Source organism: Peromyscus californicus, unplaced genomic scaffold (assembly GCF_007827085.1).
Source record: "Peromyscus californicus insignis strain IS unplaced genomic scaffold, ASM782708v3 Scaffold_15__1_contigs__length_86483966, whole genome shotgun sequence".
Classification (NCBI taxonomy): Eukaryota; Metazoa; Chordata; class Mammalia; order Rodentia; family Cricetidae; genus Peromyscus; species Peromyscus californicus.
In genome coordinates, this window is record NW_026294447.1 from 8,741,743 (window position 1) to 8,764,922 (window position 23,180).

At 38.1% G+C, this 23,180-nt stretch overlaps 1 pseudogene; it reads right to left on the reverse strand.

Moving 5' to 3' along the window:
• The window catches only part of LOC128110604 (high affinity copper uptake protein 1-like), a 54,077-nt pseudogene that overhangs the window by 9,591 nt on the left and 21,306 nt on the right, over positions 1-23,180 (reverse strand).

The following is a 23,180-nucleotide window of genomic DNA, read 5'->3' on the forward strand; positions in this document are numbered from 1 at the left end:
TGACTCACAAAAACTATGGCTTTTTAGTCTTGGGTTGTAGACAAATTTTCATGACCTTGGAACTTCTTGTTTCAAGGAAAACTACTGACAGGTTTTGTTGCATGGACAAGAGATAACAGTCAGAAGTTACAGTACAACCATGATTATTAATGTGAAACATCCCAAAATGTTGGGTCTCGTATAACATGTTAAACTAAGTCGTTTTGTTAATGCCAATGGTTTTAACAATCTCTATTTCTATCCTCTTGAATTGATTGTCCTGTTTTTGTTTTGATTGACAAGTTCATTCTAATCAAAATGTTAAATGGGAACAAGTTGATGAGCAAGCAACTCAAGAATACAGACTTTGCAAACTCCAGGCCTGTATTTAGCCTCTAACCACTCTCCAGATACTAAGAGTATTTCAGTGTAACAGATCAAGTCTAAAAAAAGGCACCAGGTGTTTCCCACTCACTGAGTAAAAACTGGAGCTTATGTTTTAGTGTGAAATTTAAGCCCTGATTTCAGTGAGAATGTCCCTAACTGTCCCAATCCTGATTGAAGCTAAAATGCCTTTTTGTTACTGACCCAGAACCCTGCCCACTGTTTGAAAAAATGCACAACCTCTCTGGCACTCCCCAAAACCAGAACAGTAAAAAAGAAACAGATAATCAAATCATTAACTAGGAAGTTACCTGGATTAGATGAAGATCAGGATAACGAGGGAGAAGACATCTCACAGTTGACTTCTCAAGAGAAATATCAATCTCATCTTCTTAGAAAAACTGCCCTTCAGAGACTGTCAACTAAACCTCTTTTCAGTAGATGTGTGTGTATAAAGAAACAGGAAAGAGCAGAGATGACTGAAGACAGAAACTGTCTCTGGGTTCCTAGATGCTTCCTATTGCATAAAGCTACATACGGAGTCTGACATTGATGGCAATGATCTCTCATGTCCACTACCAATGCCATCTTCCAGATGGATAGAAACGATCTTGTTCAGCCCCTCTGCTGATAATTTGATGCACAGGTATCCATTGTAGGCCATGAAGTATGAGGAAGTGTAGCTAGAGTTTTCCTGCCTGGCCCACAGTCAGGACAAATCTCTCTCACCTGCCAGTCCCACAGCCGCTCAGACCTGACCAAGTAAACACAGAGACTTATATTGGTTACAAACTGTATGGCTGTGGCAGGCTTCTTGCTAACTGTTCTTACAGCTTAAATTAATCCATTTCTCTTAATCTATACCTTGCCACATGGCTCGTGGCTTACCAGCATCTTCACATGCTGTTTGTCATCATGGCGGCTGACAGTGTCTCTCTGTCAGCTTTATTCTTCCATTTCCCAGCTTTATTCTCCTCCTTGTCCTGCCTACACTTCTTGCCTAGCCAATGGCCAATCAGTGTTTTATTTATTGACTAATCAGCAACACATTTGCCATACAGAACATCCCACAGCACTTGCCCCCCCCTTTTTTTTTCAAAAAGGAAGGTTTTAACCTTAACAAAGTAAAATTACATATAATTTGGGAATTTGGGCGTAGCTTCTCTTACTACTTCCTGCTGGAGGGGGGCGCTGTATCTTATGGGGACACAAAGAAAATTTTAGGATTATGGAATAGTCCATGAGGCTGTATTGTCTGAGCCAGTTGCCTTCAAACAATTCTGGATGTTGGATCATTTGGGTCATGGTGTCATCAGAGACCTTTCAGGGGGTCTTGGCTGGTCAAACCTGATGTATCTTAATCTGGAACAAATCCATAGCCTCTGGCTTTCTGTGGGAACAAAAGCAGAATCTCCTTTCCAAAGCAACATATCCTTGTATCCAAATTTTGAAGTCAAGATATCTTTAAAATATGCATATTGGTTTAACTCAGTTTCCTTTACAATCAAATATCTCTCTGCAGTTAAGAATCCCAAAGACAAAACAATCCAGATTCTCTGTGTAATATTCATCTTTACGTGGCTTATTTTCTATATTAATTTTACTGTCTCTTTAAAGACTTTATTTTTTAAAACTATGTATTTGTTTATATAACTGTATATATCACCTTTTTTTGTCTCGTTTAAGCCTACGTATATTTTATACACATTGTAAACTGTTACATCTGAAACTGTCTTATTGTGAATCTGTTGCTTTAAACTGCAGCAGCTGTGGCTGCTGGCTCTGCCCACCTCAGCTTCCCAACATGGGCTATGGTACTTTACCGCCAGTTCTGGGAGCTATCGTGGGTCTATGCTTTTATCCAAGCAGTGTTTAGCCCAGAAACTTCTGTTTTTGTTTTGTACTAGCAAACTCTAAATCCACCATGCAGCTTAATGTGCCACTTGCAGAGGCCTCATTCCCGCCATACTGCAGGTTGAGCACGCACGCTAGGAATCCACCAGTAGCTCAAACCAGCAGCTGCTGCTCATTTGAGAGAGACAATTAGGAAGCTGTTTTTAGCTCCGTTTTAGAATCTTTTTTCTCAGTTTTTAGGTGGAAACTCTTGCCACCACGTTGGACGCCATTTGTATCTTGAGTTTAAAGAAGGAGAGAGCCATTTTCCAACTCCAAAGTCAACTTTAAATTTTAATTGAACTGGGACTATTAGCTAGTCATCTCAAAATTGCTCTGAGCACCTTGTAGTTCAAAGCTGATCTGTAGATGATGGTTGTCAGCTTAGTGATATTATTATTGTCCACATGGAATTGTTGTTGTTGTGGGGCCCCATCTTCTTCCTGGAGACTTCAGTTGATGTTAGGCCTGACCGTGATTTCCTGCAAAAAACTGATAAGAGACTCGAACACAAAGACTATATATGCGACTTTTTAGAATTAGTTAGTACTCTATATGACCATTTATATCTTAACAAAGTTTAAAATGTATATATATATCTATATATATTAATCTTGTAAATTTTGATATAAAATTTATACTTTAAGAAAAGTTTAAAGAATCAGAATAGAATCAAAAAGTTGAGATTAGTAATAGAATAGTCCCTTAATTAATTTGGCTTTTCTCCTGTCCCATAGCAGAAGATGGCTCTTTTCTTCTGGCATGATACAGGGAGTTTGCATTTTAGCTCCGTTTTAGAATCTTTTTTTCTCAGTTTTTAGGTGGAAACTCTTGCCCCACGTTGGGTGTCATTTGTAGCTAGAGTTTTCCTGCCTGGCCCACAGTCAGGACAAATCTCTCTCACCTGCCAGTCCCACAGCTGCTCAGACCTGACCAAGTAAACACAGAGACTTATATTGGTTACAAACTGTAAGGCTGTGGCAGGCTTCTTGCTAACTGTTCTTACTGCTTAAATTAATCCACTTCTCTTAATCTATACCTTGCCACGTGGCTCGTGGCTTACCGGCATCTTCACATGTTGTTTGTCATCGTGGCGGCTGGCAGTGTCTCTCTGACTCAGCCTTCCACTTCCCAGCTTTATTCTCCTCCTTGTCCCGCCTACACTTCCTGCCTAGCCAATGGCCAATCAGTGTTTTATTTATTGACTAATCAGCAACACATTTGCCATACAGAACATCCCACAGCAAGGAAGTAGCTGATGATCACCTAGATGATGTGTAGCACTGTCTGCAGGAGGTAGGAGAAGCTCAGCTGCCTCCCAACAGGTTGGCTCCACTTGGTCCTGGGACAGGATTAGAACCGTGTGAATGCTGACTTTTAACTTGTGCAGCAGACCTTCTTGGCAGTGTTTCTCAGTCTTCCTAACGCTGAGACCCTTTGATACAGTTCTTCATGTTGTGGTGACCTCCAACCATAAAATTATTTTGTTGCTTCTTCATAAGAGTAATGTTGCTATTGTTATGAATGGGGATGTAAGTATCTGTATCATGTAGCTATGATGGTCTTAGGTGATGCCGAAACAGGTCGTGACCCACAAGTTGAGAATCACTCCTCTGGGGCTATATCTAGTCTGTCATAGAATGTTGCTAGTAAAAACACTGCCATTAAAGCCATCTCTCCAGGAGTATTTATTACCAAACTGGACAACAATAGTTCCACATTCTTAAAGCCAAAGTAGAAGGCTGTAGATATCACCATCATCATCCTGCTGCTGTCTCCTCCACCTTGGGAGTGTGAAGCCAAGGGGATCGGGGAATAGTGATGTGGCATGGTGCTATTGTCCATGTGGTTCATCCTGATATAGTGGGAAGGATCCAGGAAAAGATGAGAGTCAGCACAAGCATGTTTGTGTTCTCAGTTCTCAGCAGATGTGTCTACATCTAACCTGTTCCCTTCTCAAGGTGTTTAGGGAAGCTTGCCCAAGCTCTGAGTGAGGGAGAAAGGCTGCAGCAGGAATTCATATTGCTACTCCAATAGTACCAAGACAGATATTCTAATCCAGGAAGACAGTGGCTTTTCAGGTGCACCAGATCCTACATTTCCAATTCTCAGACTGAAATATTGAAGAAGACCCATTTCTACTTTTCTCTTCCTTACACCTAAAAATAGCCATTTAAAACACCCATGGAAAAAATAACTTCCTCCAAGAATGCAAGAAAGGAGCTCACCCGTATTCTTGAGTTTTTTATTTGTTTTGTTTTGAAAACAACAACACAAAAAGTCAAAAAAAAAAAAAAAAACAAAAAACAACCCAAATATTACTGAAACGTTTCAGTGTTGGAGTGATCAGAACTAGGGAGGGTTAGAACGTATCCAGTTCACACACTCTACCCAAGTTCACAATTTAAAGGGCACTGCTGGCACAGGCTCCAGCCCTCATGCACCCTTTCCAGTTGTATTGCGGCTCACAGTCAGCTTCACAGGTGAAAGCGGATCCGTCTTCCCAGGCTGAGCTCTGCCACCAACGCCTCCCTCTGTCAACTGATCCCCTCATGGGTCAGGACTCCTCCAGAGATCCCACCTCCCTAAACTTGTTTCCAGGACCCCACTGCTCATTAAACTTTGCTGTGATGCTGGAGAAGAGTCTCAATTTCTTAGAAGAGTTGTTATCTGCTGTCCTGATTCCTTACAGTGTAGCAGTATGAGGCACATTTTTCTTTAATTCAACCAATAAAATCTGTTCTATAAGATTGCTAGAAATGTGAAAAGAGTAGATTCAGGAGCCATGGGCTGGGAAATGGCCTCTGGTTGATTTAGAAGTTACAAAATGACATTAAATTTTGCTAGTCTCATCAAATGTTGATATTGTGTGTCTTACCTAGAGAAGTAGACTAGAGGTATGAGCCACAAGTATTAGTGGCTCCATGTATGAATTTATGTAGCAGGTAGATAGTATGGAAAACATCAATTCAGATAAAAGAAGGAAGCTGAGGACAGTTTAGCACCCTTGGGGCACAGAATGTTAAAGAAAACCAGAAGTGTGTGATTAGAGAATGTTTTGGGACATGCCATAAAACTTTCAAGGCACATATTTGAAATGCAGCATAAGTAAAGTTAGATGGAGAGTGAAGGGTGCCTGCTACTTAAGGCCATAGTTCTTCTATCATTGTCTAAACAACAGTTTTCAAACTCTCAGCTACTTCAGTGACCTGCAGGGCTTCTTCAAATAGGGAATTGAGTCTGAGTCCTAGATTTTCAATATGGCTATAGTAGGGTCTCACAGAGCAGTGTGTGTGTCTGAGGGGTTGCCTGGGCTATTGGCCCAGATGAGACATTTGAGGAAATGTTATTCAGGCAGACAGAGTGTCCCTACTAATCTTTCCCAGAGAAGCTGAAGAAAAATGAGGATCAAAGTGTAGTGACGTCATGAAGAGATCACACAGTGGGCCTGGCATTTCACACGTAAGAAACTCAGGTATAAAACTGGGAAGTAGGAAAGGAATTGAAAGATATCGGAAAGTGTATTTGAAACCACAATATGATCTATAAATAAACACATGGATACAAAGTTAAAGTTGTCTTACTCCATTTAAAGAAAGCACAGGCATGGCTGGTGACACAGGACTTCAGGGACACAGAATAGAGGTGTAGAAACTGATGTTAAGAAATAGGACATTTGATCATAAAGACACCTTTAAGGATGATTGTCTTGTCCTAGGTGCTCTGGTAACTGCTGGGTGTTCATAACCATAGTTAAAACATTCAATAACTCTCTAGGGTAGGGAGGAAAATTTTCTCCAAGATGAGTAGGAAGGAAGAATGAGTGATTTATCTATAAATTAATTGATGTCATGATTGAATTTAAAAAGAAATTACTGAAATTTAGAGCAGGATCATCCCTTGGAATGAATCAGTTTAGAAGGGCACCCTACTGGATTATAAGCCAGGCAACCATCGGTGTGAGCCCCTAAAATCCCCATTTCTAGATATTTAATATCTTGTTTCATTTCCTTTACCTGAATCTGGCAGGACCTGGTAACTTGTTTTAAATGAAAATTAGAGAAAGGATAGAACGTTATTTCCAAGATTATTTCATAAAAAGACTAAATGCATGGGGCCAGACATGTACTGCTGGTCTGTGGCCACCTTGGGGCCTCACTGACTTAAACCACCATGAGTGTGTAGAGCTGTTTTTCTTAGCAATGAAATAAAACCCACCACTTTGTAAATTCCATTTTACATACACAGACATAAGACTTTAGGGGATATGCTCATCATCTTAGGTAAATATATCTGTGGCTTTATCATTCTCATTTATGATTATGTGAAACTCTTGTAAAATTGACCTGCCCACATATTTTGTATCCTACTGGTAAAAACAAATTTGCATGAAATTGTGATGAAGATGTAGTAGAATGCACATTTCTCACCCCACAGATTAAAATTTTTAATGCAGCCATTTGGATAAAACTATATCCTTCTTCATGCTGAACTGAAACACGGACAAGAAAAGATACTTCTAAATTTGTGAGCAATGTTCTTATTACTTCAGTAGATCCACCTTATTTTCTCTAATTGAGCTTTCATAGGATGCAGTTTGTCTTTCTATCTATTCAGCCATCTGTCTTTTTTTCAATATATATTTAGTTATTGAACATTTGCTGGATTTAAGTCCACTTGTGTGGGAACAGGTTCTGCTTTGTGGGGGTCCCTCCAACACTGCTATTCTAAGGGAAAGAAGGAACAGAGAGATTTATGGTAAAGCAAATATACATTGAAATGCTATGGTTTGAATCTGAAGTATTCCCAACAGGACCATGGTTTGAATGCATGGTTTTCAGGTACTGGCACTATTTGTGTGTGTATGTATGTGTGTGTGTGGGGGGGGGGGGGGGAGGCTTTGGAACTTTTTGTAGATAGGACCTAGTTGGCAGAAGTAGTTCCCAAGGACTGGTCTTTAAACATTCCAATTATGTCCTCTGCTTCCTGGCCTGGCATGATGCAAATAGCATCTATCGCACATGCCTGTGGCTGTGAACTGAGTTTCTTTGCTCCGTCCCTGCCATGATGTCCTGAATGTCTCTGAAATAATGACCCCAAGTATCTTTCTTCACTTAAGATGTCACCAGGTGTGTGATCACACTGACAAAAAAGCAAAGCATACATTCAGTATTAGGAAATCGAATTGTATTTAAAGTCCTAGTTATCAATGGGCTTTCTGCATTTCCTTTTCTTCTTCACCTCCCCTCCCCCTTTTTTTTTCAAATATGTGCATCCATGAGAAACACCCACAGAATATAGGCTCACATTATGTGCATGCATGTTTCTGTGCACATGTTACCTTTTATCTTCTTTTAAAATGTATCTGCCAGGTACAATTATGTGACAGGTATATGTCTCAGAATAAAGTAGTCATGACAAAGTCAAGACAGATACTTTCTGAGATGTGAAGAGTAGTAGTATTGAAAATGACAAATCTAAATTGTTTGCACAAGAAAGTAAACTAAACAAAACTACAAAGGTAGATTGTGGATTTATTTACTCTTTCAAAGCAACCAAAGAAAGTACTTTGTTAAGAGACTTAAAAAAAAAAAACAAAACAAAACAAAAAAAAAACCTTTCCTCATTTACTATTTAATGGGTGTAAACACTAGACATTTAGGTTATCATAACAATCAGTTTTAATGAAGGAGAAGTCAATACTCACTATCTCTACTTGAGCAGTATGGTTCTGATAAAATGAATTTATAAGAAGCCTCAGCAAGAATAGGCAATACTGTTATCTTTTTTAAAGCTAGAGTGTCAAATTTAGGGTAAATGATGTTCAAAACATTCTAAACAGTTTCCTCATCTTTGCTCCTATAATAAAACAATCATAGATGTGCTTTCTCACCATCAAAGCAGATGGCTCTAATGATTTTCTTACCACAGTTAATTCCTTTGCAAACAACAGAGACAGGTTGGCAAATATGTACTGAGAGAGCGATGTCACTGTTCATAAACGCCCTGAAAGTTTATTTTGTTCTGTCATTACTGGAAAATGGTGTTTACCTAAGCAAAATGATTTGTGTGACCCATCCCTGAGACAGCGCTGCTGTTGTGATAAATTACCTGTAAAGGGAAGGAGCACCACCTGGGTAATGTGGTTGACTGGCACCATTGACTTCATGGAGCAAATGAGCACATCTCTGTTCTCTGAGTTAAATTTTATGAAGGAAGCTACCCCTTCCTAATGGGGACACATCCATTTCCATGTTTAAGATATCCTTCAGAAGATACCGAATATAGTATATACGTTAGTGAAAAGTACCGAAGGAAAAATGCTTTAGTAAAATTTTATTTAATCAACACAAATGTCAAATAAGGGACTATTAAATCTAGCCAAGGTTTTTGAAATTACAGAGATATTTTCATGAGCTTATTTTCATTATTTTTAAGTTGTTCATGATCTCTGACTAATCAGTGAATGATATAAGTAAAATACACATATACACCTTTTTAGTAATACCAAAAAATTTCTGAAACTCAAATTGAATTACTTTGAAAACAAAATATTTGGGTTGTATATTTATCACCATCTTTATGGCCCCAAAGTTAACCAATGATTAGAGATTTTAATCTTGTCCATACTTTCCATTACAGATGCATCTAGGGGATAAATATTCCATCACAGAATAACCATTTATCACTTATTGATGTGAGCAATGTTTCCAATTAGGACACACAAGCCTTGTTTACTTTCTTAGCTGATCTTACTTAAGCTAAAATATGTTTCATGATTTGTGATTGATGGTTTGCCAGATAAACCATTTAAAAGGTAGCAGGGATAGACAAGGTGTTGGGATGCTTCTGACTATAATAAATAACATGAGATACGTGTTAAGAAAACTGTGAAATTAGATATTGAAGAGCACTGATGCTTGGGGTAGTGGATGCTTTGATTTGAACTGGAATTATAAATAAAAGAAAGTTGCATTCTAAATTGCTTAGGCCAAGAAAAGTTATAGGTGGCATTTGTGCTGGCCTCTCATATATGTCCTGAGGTTAGAATTGTTGCCTTGACTCACAACTCCAGGAAAGAGTCACCTCTCATGTTGTAAAAATATTGGCTTGTATGATATTTGTACATCACTCTTCTAAGGGATAACTAAAAAAGATAACTGAAAAAGACTATTGGTTTTAAATTTCTCCAAGCATTTGAGTACACTTAAAATACACCAAAAGGCTTTACACAAATACTTTTTGTGAGACTGAAATATTAATATTTAATTTTAGAAATAGCATTTGCATCCCCAAATACTTCCTCATTTCTTATGACTGTCTATCAAAATCCATGAAGTTTTCTAACAATTTGCATTAAAAATTCTATAAATTTATTTTCAAAAAATAATAGAAAACTAGTGTTTATATTTGTGAGGTGTGAAAAGTAATATTTTTCATTCAATAGTCATTTGTTACCAAATTTGCTCTGAGGGGATGTAGTTTTTAATTCGTTATTTTGTTGGTTTCTATATCTTCTACAAGAACATGATTTTTTGAAAATTAAATCTTCCTGCATCTCAAACAATTGGCCAAAGAAATATAGTTATTCCCAGATTCTTTCAAACTTTCATTTAATTAATTTTTTTTTCCAATGATTACCCAGCCTCATACAGATGCCAGGAACAGGGTATAAAATCCTGGACAAGGCAATGTCCCGAAGAAACTGCAGTCAAACTCCTTTGGCCTGAAACCCTTTATGCCACCATTTAATTCATGAAAGTATATGGTATTTTGCAATTTATCAAGCTCCTTTACTTAGTACATCAAGTGAGGTATAACCTGTCATTTTCAAGCATTGGTATGTGCCTAACACCAGTTGTTTTAATGTCAAGATTGTCAGGCAGAGCATGATGTATGGAAATTCCATGCTTTAAAAATGTGTTATCATACTCCATCAAAAGAGAAAACATAATCTCACAAAAGCAGGCTCTCTCTGTAGGAAAATATTTAAAAGAGCAAGAAGAATTCAATATCAATTTAATATCATGTGGTGATAGTGTACCAATATTTTTAAAATCTTGACTTTGAGACCTACAGTGAAAATTGTAGTTAGTACCTAGGAGGTAACCCCTAGGAATGCTTGGCTCTTGGAATTAAGGTTTCCCTCTGAGAGAGAAATGAGAAACAATTGTCACAAAACAGGCAACAATAGCCAGCTATTGAAATGACTGTACTACATAATAATGTGGCTGGAGTGTCTACAAACAACCAGCAGCAAACATCAGCTAAGAGGGTGTGGAGTGAGTGCCCTGGTGTGGCCAAAGCGCTCACAAACTCAATTTTGATTCATCTCGTCTGAAAAAAAAAAAGAAATAGGGTATGTTATTATGAGTGAATTTGAGAAACAAATCTTGACAGCAAGGTGTAGCTGGAGTTTTCTCTCTGGGCCCCGCCAAATCCCGGCAGTCCGACAGCCCACTTATAAAATAAACACACAGACATTTATGTTATTTACAAACTGTATGGCCGCAGCAGGCTTCTTGTTATCTAGTTTTTATATCTTAAATTAACCCATATCTATTAGTCTATAAGTTGTCACATGGCTCATGGCTTACCAGTACCTTACATCAGAACATACAGAACATTCCACAGCAGCAAGGCTCATTTTGAAAATCCCCATTTTGGAAAGAAAATATCACTCAGTACCTTGTTTTGCGTTTCCCAAACAGTAACCCAGTTGATAACTTAGCTGTGTAAGTGTGGTAAGATAGATAGCACGCGTATCTTGATGGCATGTTTCCTAGGTGTTTTCTAGTATCTTTAAAGGCTGCTTAGGGGTAATTTGTGTACTAGGACTGATTTAAGACATAGTGTTGTAGCTTCTGGCTAGAAAGAGGAAAACCTATCTAGACATAAAGGAACATGTCTGTAGCGATGACTGCTTACTTTTCAGCTGGAGTAGGAGTTCATAGGGGATCATGTGACTGGAGTTTAGAATTCCCTCCCCTTTTCTTTATGCATGGAAAGCAATTTCTCATGATGATTAAGTGTCCATGCAGACACAGGTCTGTGAATGTCCAGAACAGGGGTACAGCTTGCTCTTCTACAGGCAATAGCTATCTTTTATTGTGTGGACTTTCATGTCATCATCACTCACAGTGCTTCCTCAAGAAGGAAATTTTTGAGCTTGTAAATTAGTTGAGAAGATTTGAACATTAAAAATACTATTTTAGACTGAGTTGTGATGGCATTTCAAAGTATTCTGAGTTCAGGTGCTATTAATTTCTTCAGTCCTGAAACAGCTTATTGTTAAAGATGGAGATTACAAAATCTCTAGGCCCATAATATTCCCAATCTCTTGGAAAGACTTTCAGGGAACAAGAGCTACCCTAGTAATATAAGAATATGCAATGTGGCTTAGATGATAAATTCATACAAAAATATAAAGGTTAAAAAATAGTATAAGTCATGAGGATCTTATATTCTCTTCTGACTGATCCTCTTTGAATAGTGAGTTAAGGGTAGACTGGATGGGCCTTTGATTTCATCTTACACACATGCCCAGATTAGCCATTAGAGTTTACCCCTTAAACCTCACTTCTCATGATATTCCCCTGTACTGAATGAAAGAAGGTCTTTAAGAATTTATAATCTAGCCCAAGAAACATGGATGTTATTGAACAATTGTGGGAAAGGGGACTCTCTCTCTTCCTCTCTCTCTCTCTCTCTCTCTCTCTCTCTCTCTCTCTCTCACACACACACACACACACACACACACACACACACACATACACACACACACAAGTTAATATGTAGTCAAGGCTGGCCTCAATCTTGAGATACTCGAAATTAGTAATTTCTGTCTTCCTGGACGGTGCATAAGTACAGACCTTGGAACTGTGCAGCCATTTCAAGAATTTGAGAGTGAAGATAATCCTAAGGAAGTCACCGTAGAAATGGAGAGAAGAAAGCCTCTAAACGATAGCCTTGACATGTTGAGTCAACCCAAATGGGAAGCCCTATCTTCTATCTCTGTCCACATATGTAAGCCTAGATGTTCTCTTTAGGGTGGAGTCAGTTGGCTGGAGATGTTTTACTCTTAAAAATGGGAATTCTTAGTGAGGTGGTAGTTGGCTTCCAGACATTAGCATTTCTTCTTCCGTCTCATTGTCAGATGAGCATAGATCACTTTGCAATCACTGACATTACGTCCCCAGAGCCTTTTTTTGTGGTTCATCTTTGGTTATGGATGACAATTATTGTTCTTGATCTCAAGATCATTGGACAGTGAACACGACTAAGTTTTCAAAGTTAGACAAAGAAGTAAACATCATGACATACATCACGTAAACAGGATTATAGAGTGCACTCAAAACAATGCAAGCAACCTCACTATACAACTCACAATTTACACTGCAGACTGGTTGAAAATCATACACAGAATTACTCATTTGTAAACAGACAGATTCTCTACCATGCAATGACTTTTATCTCACCTTGAGTGGAAACTATTAATTCTCTCTTCTTTGTGATTCTCTGAACTATATCATTCTCATTATGGGGAATGTCATGAAAAAAAGACAGCAAGCCTCTGCATGAAGAGCTGTGAAATTCATCGGTGGGTAACAGCAATCAGCCTTCTTATCTGACACAGTGCTCACAAGAATGATGCACATGCCCAGAATTCAGGGAACAACAAGGAAAATGTCTAAAACTGGCCTACAGGAGATACATTTCTTAACTGGTGGAAGGCAGGTCAGACACCATGTTAGCAGGGAGAATTTAACCCAAGTCTTCATGTATACAGCCAGAAAAGCAGCTAGTGGTACAAGGGAAATCTAGCCCAGTGAGGTAGGATAGGAGATAGGCTGCCAGTTTGCAAAGGAAGTCTTGGCTTGCAGTTTGTCTGTGGAATGAAGGCGATGTGGCACCCGTGTGCTACTTGGGACCTGAATGCTGCCTTTCTGTTAGAACACAGCTCTCTGTGTTCCTGTAAACAGGGAATTTTAGTGAAAGCCAGAACAACTAGGTTGAAATAAAAGCTTAAGACAAATGGGAGCAGACAGCTGATGTTTCACTGACTAATACAGAAAAACCCAATATGAGATAAGTAACTTTACATGGAAACATTTTACACACCATATCCTGCTGGTGGGAAACATGTAGCAGCAGCTTTTACATGGTTATGGACTGCAGATGATGCTGTGAACCATGGTCTCTGGTCTCTCAGGGGGTAGCAGTTTTCTGTGTGGATAACTCTAACACCTCACACAGTGTACTAATATGTCACAGAGTTTTAAGAGCTTACACTGTTAGAATATACACTGAAGCACAAAACAAAAGGCAGGGAAAGAAACAGTCAGGTTTAAAACTACCAGATAACCATTTTATAAATGTAGCCGGCTTTTAAATAATAACAACTATCCTCAAAAAGATTGAACTTTGCACAGAACATTTTTACTCCCTTTTCAGTCCTTGTTGTTGGACCCGATTTCTCTCTTGATGAGTTCTTCCTCACAGGCATTTCTAATCCTTCTCTCTCACTGTTACTTTTCAATAGGCTCTCTTCTGGGGGCTTTCAGTAGCCCCAAAGCTAGCAATTCAAATTTGGTGATTTGTTTCTTGAAAGATGTGATTTTTAACAGATCAGTGAGGCAGCTGGTCTTAAAAATATGCTGAAGAGAATGTTTTACCAGCAACAATGTCTGAAAGAGCTAGACAGGAGAGCAATAAATATGGAACGAAAGTGGCTACATTTATGGAAGCAATCAGCTGATAACAGCAAGTAGTGGTCAGAAAGGTAATACATTCCGGCTCAAATCGTCCACATTAAAATGTAATGTTCTAGCTCTCGGCTGAGCTGCCCAGCACATCTCTGCGTTAGGAAGTAGGGCTGATATAGGCTCTTGGAGCATTCTCTGCATCAGGAAAGACATTTTCCTGTTCTCAACTAATATTTAGTTAGTGGAAATAGAAACCAAGAAGTAGATCTACTGAAGAACAGATTTTTGAAGAATTTAGCTAATAGAGCAACTGACTCATTTTTGATGCCAAAAGTCATTGTTCTCTGGCCCATGGGTTTATAGACGATGCTTTGAGTCTGTCATGACCTGATGGCCTGTGTCACCCTAGAAGACTCAGATGTCAAAATCTAATCCTGATAGAGGGCTGAGGTGATTAAATTGTGATTTTGCTTATTTATTTATAGTTGTATTGTTTTTTAGTGTAGAATACGAACTAAAAGGTTCACCTGTTGCTGCCTTGATCTTGGACTTTTCATCCCTCATAGTTGTGAGAAGTAAGTTTCTGTTGTTTTTAAAATAACCAGGTTCCCAATATTGTTGGAGTAACTTATGAATACTAAGTCAGGTTCATACTCTTTGTTTCTCTTTGTCACTCTCTTCAGATGGGTATTATGTTCCCTTCTGTCATAGTATATGCAGTGGTTTGGAGGATAGCTAACCATTTTTGTGGTTTGTTTATAGTGTATCAGGATATGCTAACATAATTTTGAGTTGTCTCCTGATGAAATGAAGTGATAGGTTTCAGGGTTATGTAGGGATTTGTTGTGTTATGTAATTTCAGCCAGGCTGGAATGTTTATTTTCAGAGTATAGTATGAATGATTTCTAGCACCCTAAGGGCAGAATGCAATAAAAGCATTTTTATTTTGATCTGCTTGCTTCCTAGAATTTCTGTAAGGAAGACTCCTATTCCCATTTTGATTTGCCATTGTTTGGATTGACTAATATTTCCTCTTCCATTTTCCATTTTCAAACATGGACAGAAGACCCCCATGTGGCCAGGGAAACTAATATCTTCCTGATGGAGCAACTACTCTGACATTTAACATTTATGATACTTATTTAACTTGAACGATAATTAACATTGCAATCAACATTGAAACAGAACAACTAGAGTCATCAGGAAATCAGTGGAACTGGCTTGTAAAATATTAGGGAAATCATACACACTTCCAGGAAAATTCTCTAAGTAAAGGAGTCTAAGTCTATGTCACTTTGTCACCTTCACAGTTCATATGACTTTCATAATCATATAAATGTTACTATTCCTGTCCTATAAAGTTAGTATGAAGATTCAAAGGGATGATATATACATCAGCCTATGTCTCTGTCCACCTTAGAATATATTTAACTCAGTATCTGATGATAGATAAATTCTGATATCTAATGAATTACATTTCTTTCCAACATTGCCTATATCGCAGCATTTGACTGATTCACTGTGTCTAATTATTGTCATATTTGAATTACTTCATATTTAATCAAACAGAAATATCATTTGGATATGTATACATATATAACATAAAGAATATGACAGATATAGTAAAAGGTGTCCATCAGTTGAGAAGTTTTTAAAGACTTACTATTTTTAATTTATGTCTGTCCATCTTGCCTTCACGTGTATACATGTGCAGCACATTTATGAAGGGCCTGTGAGGTCAGAAGAAAGCAGTAGATCCTCTGGAACTGTAATTACAGAACCCATGTCCTTGGAAGAACAGCAAGGGTTCTTCTCCTCCATATCCAATGCTCCAGTTTCATCCTAACTCTGGAAAAGACTACCTGCTGTGGCCTCTCCTCACTCTATGTCCCCATTCCCTGGTGAAACACTCTGCTTTCCTCTCCATGCTAGAACCCCTCTACCCGAATCCTGGTGTATCCTAATTCTTAAGTGTCAGTCTCCAATACCTAGAAACAAAATTTACTGAAAATTCACAGTGGTCACACCTAACAGGATCCCAGAGGAATTCCCTACCAGGCAATACACACCACTACGCTCTTCTAAGAACCAGAGAGAACAACAGAAGACAAGGAGAAAAACATACACCTAAAAAGGGCAAGACCAGATATCAGCACCTAGAATTCCAATTATCCCAAACCCAGCTGCCTAGATCCTAGCATAAAAACACAATCAATAACAGCCAAGCTAATATGTGTCTACTAGAGTCCAGAAACCCCACCACAGTAGGCCTTGAGAGTTACAACATAGCTGAACCTTAAGATAGCCTTTATGAATGATTGGAGTCTTTAAAGAGGAAATGGATAAATCCCTTAAAGAAATCTATGAGAACACAAGCAGTGGGAGGATGTGAATAAAGCAGTTCAAGACCTGAAAGTGGAAATAGAATCAATAAAAAAATTCAAACTGAGGGAAATCTGGAAATAAAAATGTTAGGAACTCAAATAGGAACTTCAGAGGCAAGACTCATGAATAGAATAAAATACAAAGAAGAAGGACACTTTGGTTAAATAAAATGTTAAATCCAAAGATATTCTAGTACAAAAAATCCAGGAAATCAGGGACACTGTGAAAAGACCAAGTCGAAGAAAATAGGAATAATAAAGGAGAAGAAACCCTGGTCAAGGCCCAGAAAACATTTTCAACAAAATTATAGAATAAAAAATTTCTAACTTAAAGAAGGAGATGAACATCAAGGTACAAGAAGCATACAGAATAACAAACAGACTGGACCAGAAAAGAAAGTCCCCTCAGAACATAATAATAAAAGTGTTAAATATATAGAATAAAGAAAGAATATTAAGAGCTACAAGGAGGATCTGGCAAGCAAGAAAAAGCCAGGGGCCTGCTTGGTGCCATTAAAAACCAAGTGGCAATCCCCAGCAGTAGGCCAGTAGGTAAGAGTCCTGCTGGCAGGCCACTCCACCACCACCACCACCCATTGGACACTGTAACCTACTCAAATCCACCAAACCCATCATCCTTTCCCTGGCCAACCATCCTCTGCAACATCAGCAGTGCCTAGAGGAACAAGCACCACCTGCACCAATTGGAAGATGATCCCCTAGAGGCACAAGCACCACCTGCACCAATTGGAAGATGATCCCCTAGAGGCACAAGCACCACCTGCACCAATTGGAAGATGATCCCCTAGAGGAACAAGCACCACCTACAACAAGTGGAAAAAGAGCAGTCTCCCAATGAACAGCCCATTCCAGAAATATCAACAGACCCTATAGACACAAGTGTCACCCGCGTCAGTTGGAATAACAGGCACAGGCAAAACCTAAACCAGTTGGAAAAACAGACTCCATAGGCTCAGGCACAACCTACACCATTTGGAAGAACAAACTCCATAGACACTAGTAAAGCCCACACCAGTCAGAAGAACTGGATGATATACTGGATATAGGTACCCAAATCCAATAAACCTCACCTGAGACAACCCTACTCAACCTGACAACCAGCCAATCACCAGAACTCTTGGCCATTCAGGCCAAAGACAATAAAGGAAACAGACAACAAAGGAACAAAACACCCATCCAACAAAGACATCAGAAGAATCAACACCTGTACCTATAGTTATCCCAAACCCAGATGGGTAAACATCAGTATAAGAATACATCCAACAACATAAAGAGCAACATGGCATCACCAAAACCTAGTGGTTCTACAACAGCAAGAACTGAACATCTCAATGCAGATGAAGCAAAAGAAAATAACCTTAAAAATAACTTTATGAAAATGATAGAGGCCTTTAAAGAGGAAATGAAAAGTTCCCTTAAAGAAATTGAGAAAAAGATAAAAAAAATTTGAAAGAAATCAATAAATCCCTTAAAGAAAGCCAAGAAAAAACAAACAAACAAACAATCAAACAGGTGTAGGAAACAATTCAATACTTGAAAATTTAAGTAGAAGCAATAAAGAAAATACAAACTGAGGGAATTTTGGAAATGGAAAACCTGGGTAAACAAACAAAGAGGAAATACAGATGCAAGCATAACCAGCCGAATACAAGAGATGGAAGAGAGAATCTCAGGCATTGAAGATACAATAGAGGAAATAAAGGCATTGGTCAAAGAAAATGTTAAATCCAACAACAAATTCTTAACTCAAAACATCTAGGAAATCTGGGACACCATGAAAAGACCAAACCTAAGAACAATAGGGATAGAAGGAAAAGAATTACAAAGGCACAAAAAATATATTCAACAAAATTATAGAAGAAAACTTTCCCAACCTAAAGAAGAACATATCTATGAAGATATAAGAAGCTTATAGAATTCCAAGCAGACTGGACCAAGAAAAAAAGTCCACTTGCTATTCCACATAATAATCAAAACATTAACATACAGAGTAAAGAAAGAATATTAAGAAATGCAAAGTAAAAAGACCAAGTAATATGTAAACGCAGACCTGTCAGAATTATATCTGACTTCTCAATGGAGACTCTGAAAGTCAGAAGGTCTTAGACAGGTGTATTGAAGACAATAAGAGACCATGTATGCCTGCCCAGACTACTACACCCAGCAAAACTTTCAATCACCATAGATGGAGAAAACAAGATATTCCATGACAAAACCAGATTTAAACAATACCTATCCACAAATCCAGCCCTACAGAAAGTACTGGAAAGAAAATCTAACTCAAGGAACTTAGCTGCAGAAACCACAGGCAATAGATAATCTCATACCAGCAAACTGCAAAGAAGGGAAACACACATACACATCCACCAGCACCAACAAAACCAAAAAATAACAGTAATTAATAATCACTAGTCATTAATATCTTTTAATGTCAATAGACTCAACTCACCTATAAAAAGACACAGGCTAACAAATGGATATGAAAATAGGATCTATCCTTCTGCTGCATACAAGAAGCACACCACAATTTCAAAAACAGACACTACCTCAGAGTAAAGGGTTTGAAAAAAGACTTTTCAATCAAATGGACCTAAAAAAAAAAGCTGGTGCAGCTATCCTAATATCTAACAAAATAGACTTTAAACTAAAATTAACCAGAAGAGATAGAGAAGGACATTTCATATTCATCACAGGAAAAATCCATCAAGATGAAGCCTCAATTCTGGACATTTATGCCCCAAATACAAGGGTACCCACATTTGTAAAAGAAACATTACTAAAGCTTACATCACACATCAAACCCCACACACTAATAGTAGGAAACTTCAACACCCCACTATCACCAATGGACAAGTCTGCAAGACAGAAACTTAATAGAGAAATAAGGGAACCAACAGATGTTATAACTCAAATGGACTTAACAGATATCTATAGAACATTTCACCTAAACACAAAAGAATATGCCTTCTTCTCAGCACCTCATGGAACCTTCTATAAAGCTAATCACATACTAGGTCACAAAGCAAATCTCAACAGACACAAAAAAATTGGAATAACCCCCTGTATCTTATCGGATCACCATGACTTAAAGTTAGAATTAAATAACAACACATATTACAGCTAGCTTACAAACTCATGGAAACTGAACAATGCTCAACAGAATCACCACTGGATCAAGGAAGAAATAAAAAAGACATTAAAGACTTCCTAAAATTCACTGAAAATGATTGCCCAACACATTCAAACTTATGGTACACTATGAAAGCAGTGCTAAAAGGAAAGTTTATAGCACTAAGTGCCTACATGGAGAAATCTCACACTAGCAACTTAACAGCACACCTTAAAGTTCTAGAACAAAAAAAGCAAACTCACCCAGGAGGAGTAGACAACAGGAAAAAATCAAACAGGGCTGAAATCAATAAAATAGAAACAAAGAGAACAATACAAAGAATCAATGAAATAAAGAGTTGGCTCTTTGAGAAAATTAACAAGATAGACAAACACTTATCCAAACTAACCAAAAGGCAGAGAGAGAATATCCAAATGAACAAAATCAGAAATGAAAAGGGGGACACAGCAATAGACACTGAGGAAATTCAGAGAATCATCAGGTCATACTTCAAAAACCTATACTCCACAAAATTAGAAATTCTAAAAGAAATGGACAATTTGCTAGATAGATACCACACACCAAAATTAAATCAAGACCAGAATAAACAATTTACATAGACCTAGTACTCCTAAGGAAATAGAAACAGTCATTAAAAGTCTCCCAACCAAAAAAAAAAAAAGCCCAGGGCCAGATGGTGTCAGTGCAGAATTCTACTGGAATTTCAAAGAAGAGCTAATACTAATACTCCTCAAACTGTTTCACACAATAAAAGCAGAAGGAACATTGCCAAACCTTTTTTTAATGAGGCTTCATTACCCTGATACCCAAACCACACAAAGATGCAACAAAGAAAGAGAATTGCAGACTAATTACCCTTATGGACATCAATGCAGAAATACTCAATAAAATATCAGCAAACAGAATCCAAGAACACATCAAAAATATCATCCACCGTGATGAAGTAGGCTTCATCCCAGAGATTCAGGGAAGGTTCAACATACAAAAATCTGTCAATGTAATCCACCTTATAAGCAAACTGAAAGATAAAAAACACATGATCATCTTGTTAGATGCTGAAAAAGCCTTTGACAAAATGCAACACCCTTTCATGATATAGGTCTTGGAGAGATTAGGGATACAAAGAACATAACTAAACATAATAAAAGCAATATACAAGAACCAACAGCCAACAAATTAAATGGAGAAAAACTCAAAGCAATTACACTAAAATCAGGAACAAGAGAAGGCTGTCCACTCTCTCCATAGCTATTCAGCATAGTACTTGAAGTTCTAACTAGAGGAATAAGACAACAAAAGGAGGTCAAGGAGATACAACTTGGAAAAGAAGAAGTCAAACTTTTGCTATTTTCAGATGTTATGATAGTATACATAAGTTACCAAAAAAATTCTACCAGGGAACTCTTACAGTTGATAAACACTTTAGGTAATGTGGCAGGATACAAGATTGACTAAAAAAAAAAATCAGTTGCCCTCCTATATACAAGTGATAAATGAGCTGAGAAAAAAAAATCAGAGAAATGACACCCTTTACAATAGCCATAAATAATATAAAATAACTTAGGGTAACTCTAACCAAACAAGTAAAGGACCTGTATGGCAAGAACTTTAAGTCTTTGAAGAAAGAAATTGAAGAAGATAGCAGAAAATAGAAAGATCTCCCATGCTCTTATACAGGTAGGATTAACATAGTAAAAATGGCAATGTTACCAAAAGCAATCTACAGATTCAGTGCAATCCTCATCAAAATCCCAACACAGTTCTTCACAGACCTCAATAAAACAATACTCAACTTCATATGGAAAAACAAAAAAAAATCAGGACAGCTAAAACAATCCTGAACAATAAAGGAACTTCTGAGGCATTACCATATCTGACTTCAAGCTTTACCACAGAGCTACAGCAATACTAACAGCTTGGTATTGGCATAAAAACAGACACATGGATCAATGGAATCAAATTGAAGACCCTGAAATAAATCCACACATCTATGAATACCTAATTATTGACAAAGAAGCCAAAATTGTACAGTGGGAAAAAAAAAAAAAACATCTTCAACAAATGGTGCCAGCATTACTGGACGTTGACATGTAGAAGAATGCAAATAGATCCATATCTATTGCCATGTACAAAACTCAAGTCCAAGTGGATCTGATGGGAGAATGTCTTTCTGTATGCTGTGAAAATATGTTGCTCTGATTGATTGATAAATAAAGCCATTTGGCCTATGGCAAGGCAGCTTAGAGGCAGTCAGAAAATCCAAACATATAGAGAGGAAGGAGAAAAACAGAGCAGAGGAGATGCTGTGAGCTGCCACTAGGAGAAGCAAGATGTAAGTACTGGTAAGCTGCAAGCCATGTGGCAAAGTATAGATTTATAAAAATTGGTTAATTTAAGATATAAGAGCTGGATAGCAAGAAGCCTGCTATGGTCATAGTTTAAAAATAATATAAGCCTCTGTGTGTTTATTTGGGACCAAGCAGCTGCAGGACATGGGTGGGAGAAATTCTACAGGATCAGAGAAAACTTCTGACTACATGGATCAAAGACCTCAACATAAATCTAGTTACACTGAACTTGATAGTAGAGAAAGTGGGAAGTAGCCTTGAATGCATGGGCACAGGAGATGACTTTCTGAATATAACACCAGTAGCACAGACACTGAGATCAGCAATTAATAAATGGGACTTCTTGAAACTGAAAAGCTTCTGTAAGGTAAAGGACATGGTCAATAAGACAAAATGGCAGCCCACAGAATGGGAAAAGATCTTCACAAACCCCACCTCTGACAGAGGGCTTATCTCCAAAATATATAAAGAACTGAAGAAACTAGACATCAAAATACCAAATTATCCAATTAAAAAACAGGATACAGATCTAAACAGAGAATTCTCAACAGAAGAAATGCACATAGCTGACAGACATTTGAGGAACTGCTTGGCATCCTTAGTCATCAGGGAAATGCAATCAAAATGACTCTAAGAATCATGTTACGACTGTCAAAATGGCTAAGATCAAAAATGCTGATGATAGCTTATGTTGGAGAGGATGTGGAGTAAGGGGAACACTCTTCCACAGTTGGTGGGAAAGCAACTTTGTACAGCCACTTTGGAAAGCATTATGGCAGTTTCTCAGAAAATTGTGAACCAATCTACCTCAAGACTCAGTTATACCAATCTTGAGCTCAAGCTTCTTGCTAGCTAGCTTTTATAACTTAAATTAGGCCATAACTATTAATCTATATATCTCCACAAAGACAGCTGACCTGAACTCATGGGAGCTCTTAGACTTTAGACCCACAGCTAGGGAGCCTGCATGAGCTTGCCCTAGGCTCTCTGCATGTGAGTGACAGTTGTGTAGCTTGGTGTGCTTGTCGGGCCCCTAGTAGTGGGACCAGGATCTGTCCCTGGCTCATGAGTTGTTTTTTTTTGAACCTATTCCCTCTTTCTGAGCCTTGATGCATGGGGAAGGAGCTTGGTCCTGCCTCAACTTGATATGCCATGCTTTGTTGACTTCCATGGGAGGCCATACCCTTTTTGAGGAGTAGAGGAGGGGGGGGAAGTAGAGAAGAGTTGTGGGGAGGGAATGGGAGGAGAGGGGGGAGAGGAAACTGTGCTTAGTGTGTAAAGTAAATAAAAACAATTAATAATAATAATGATGATGATGATGATAAATGAGTGACTA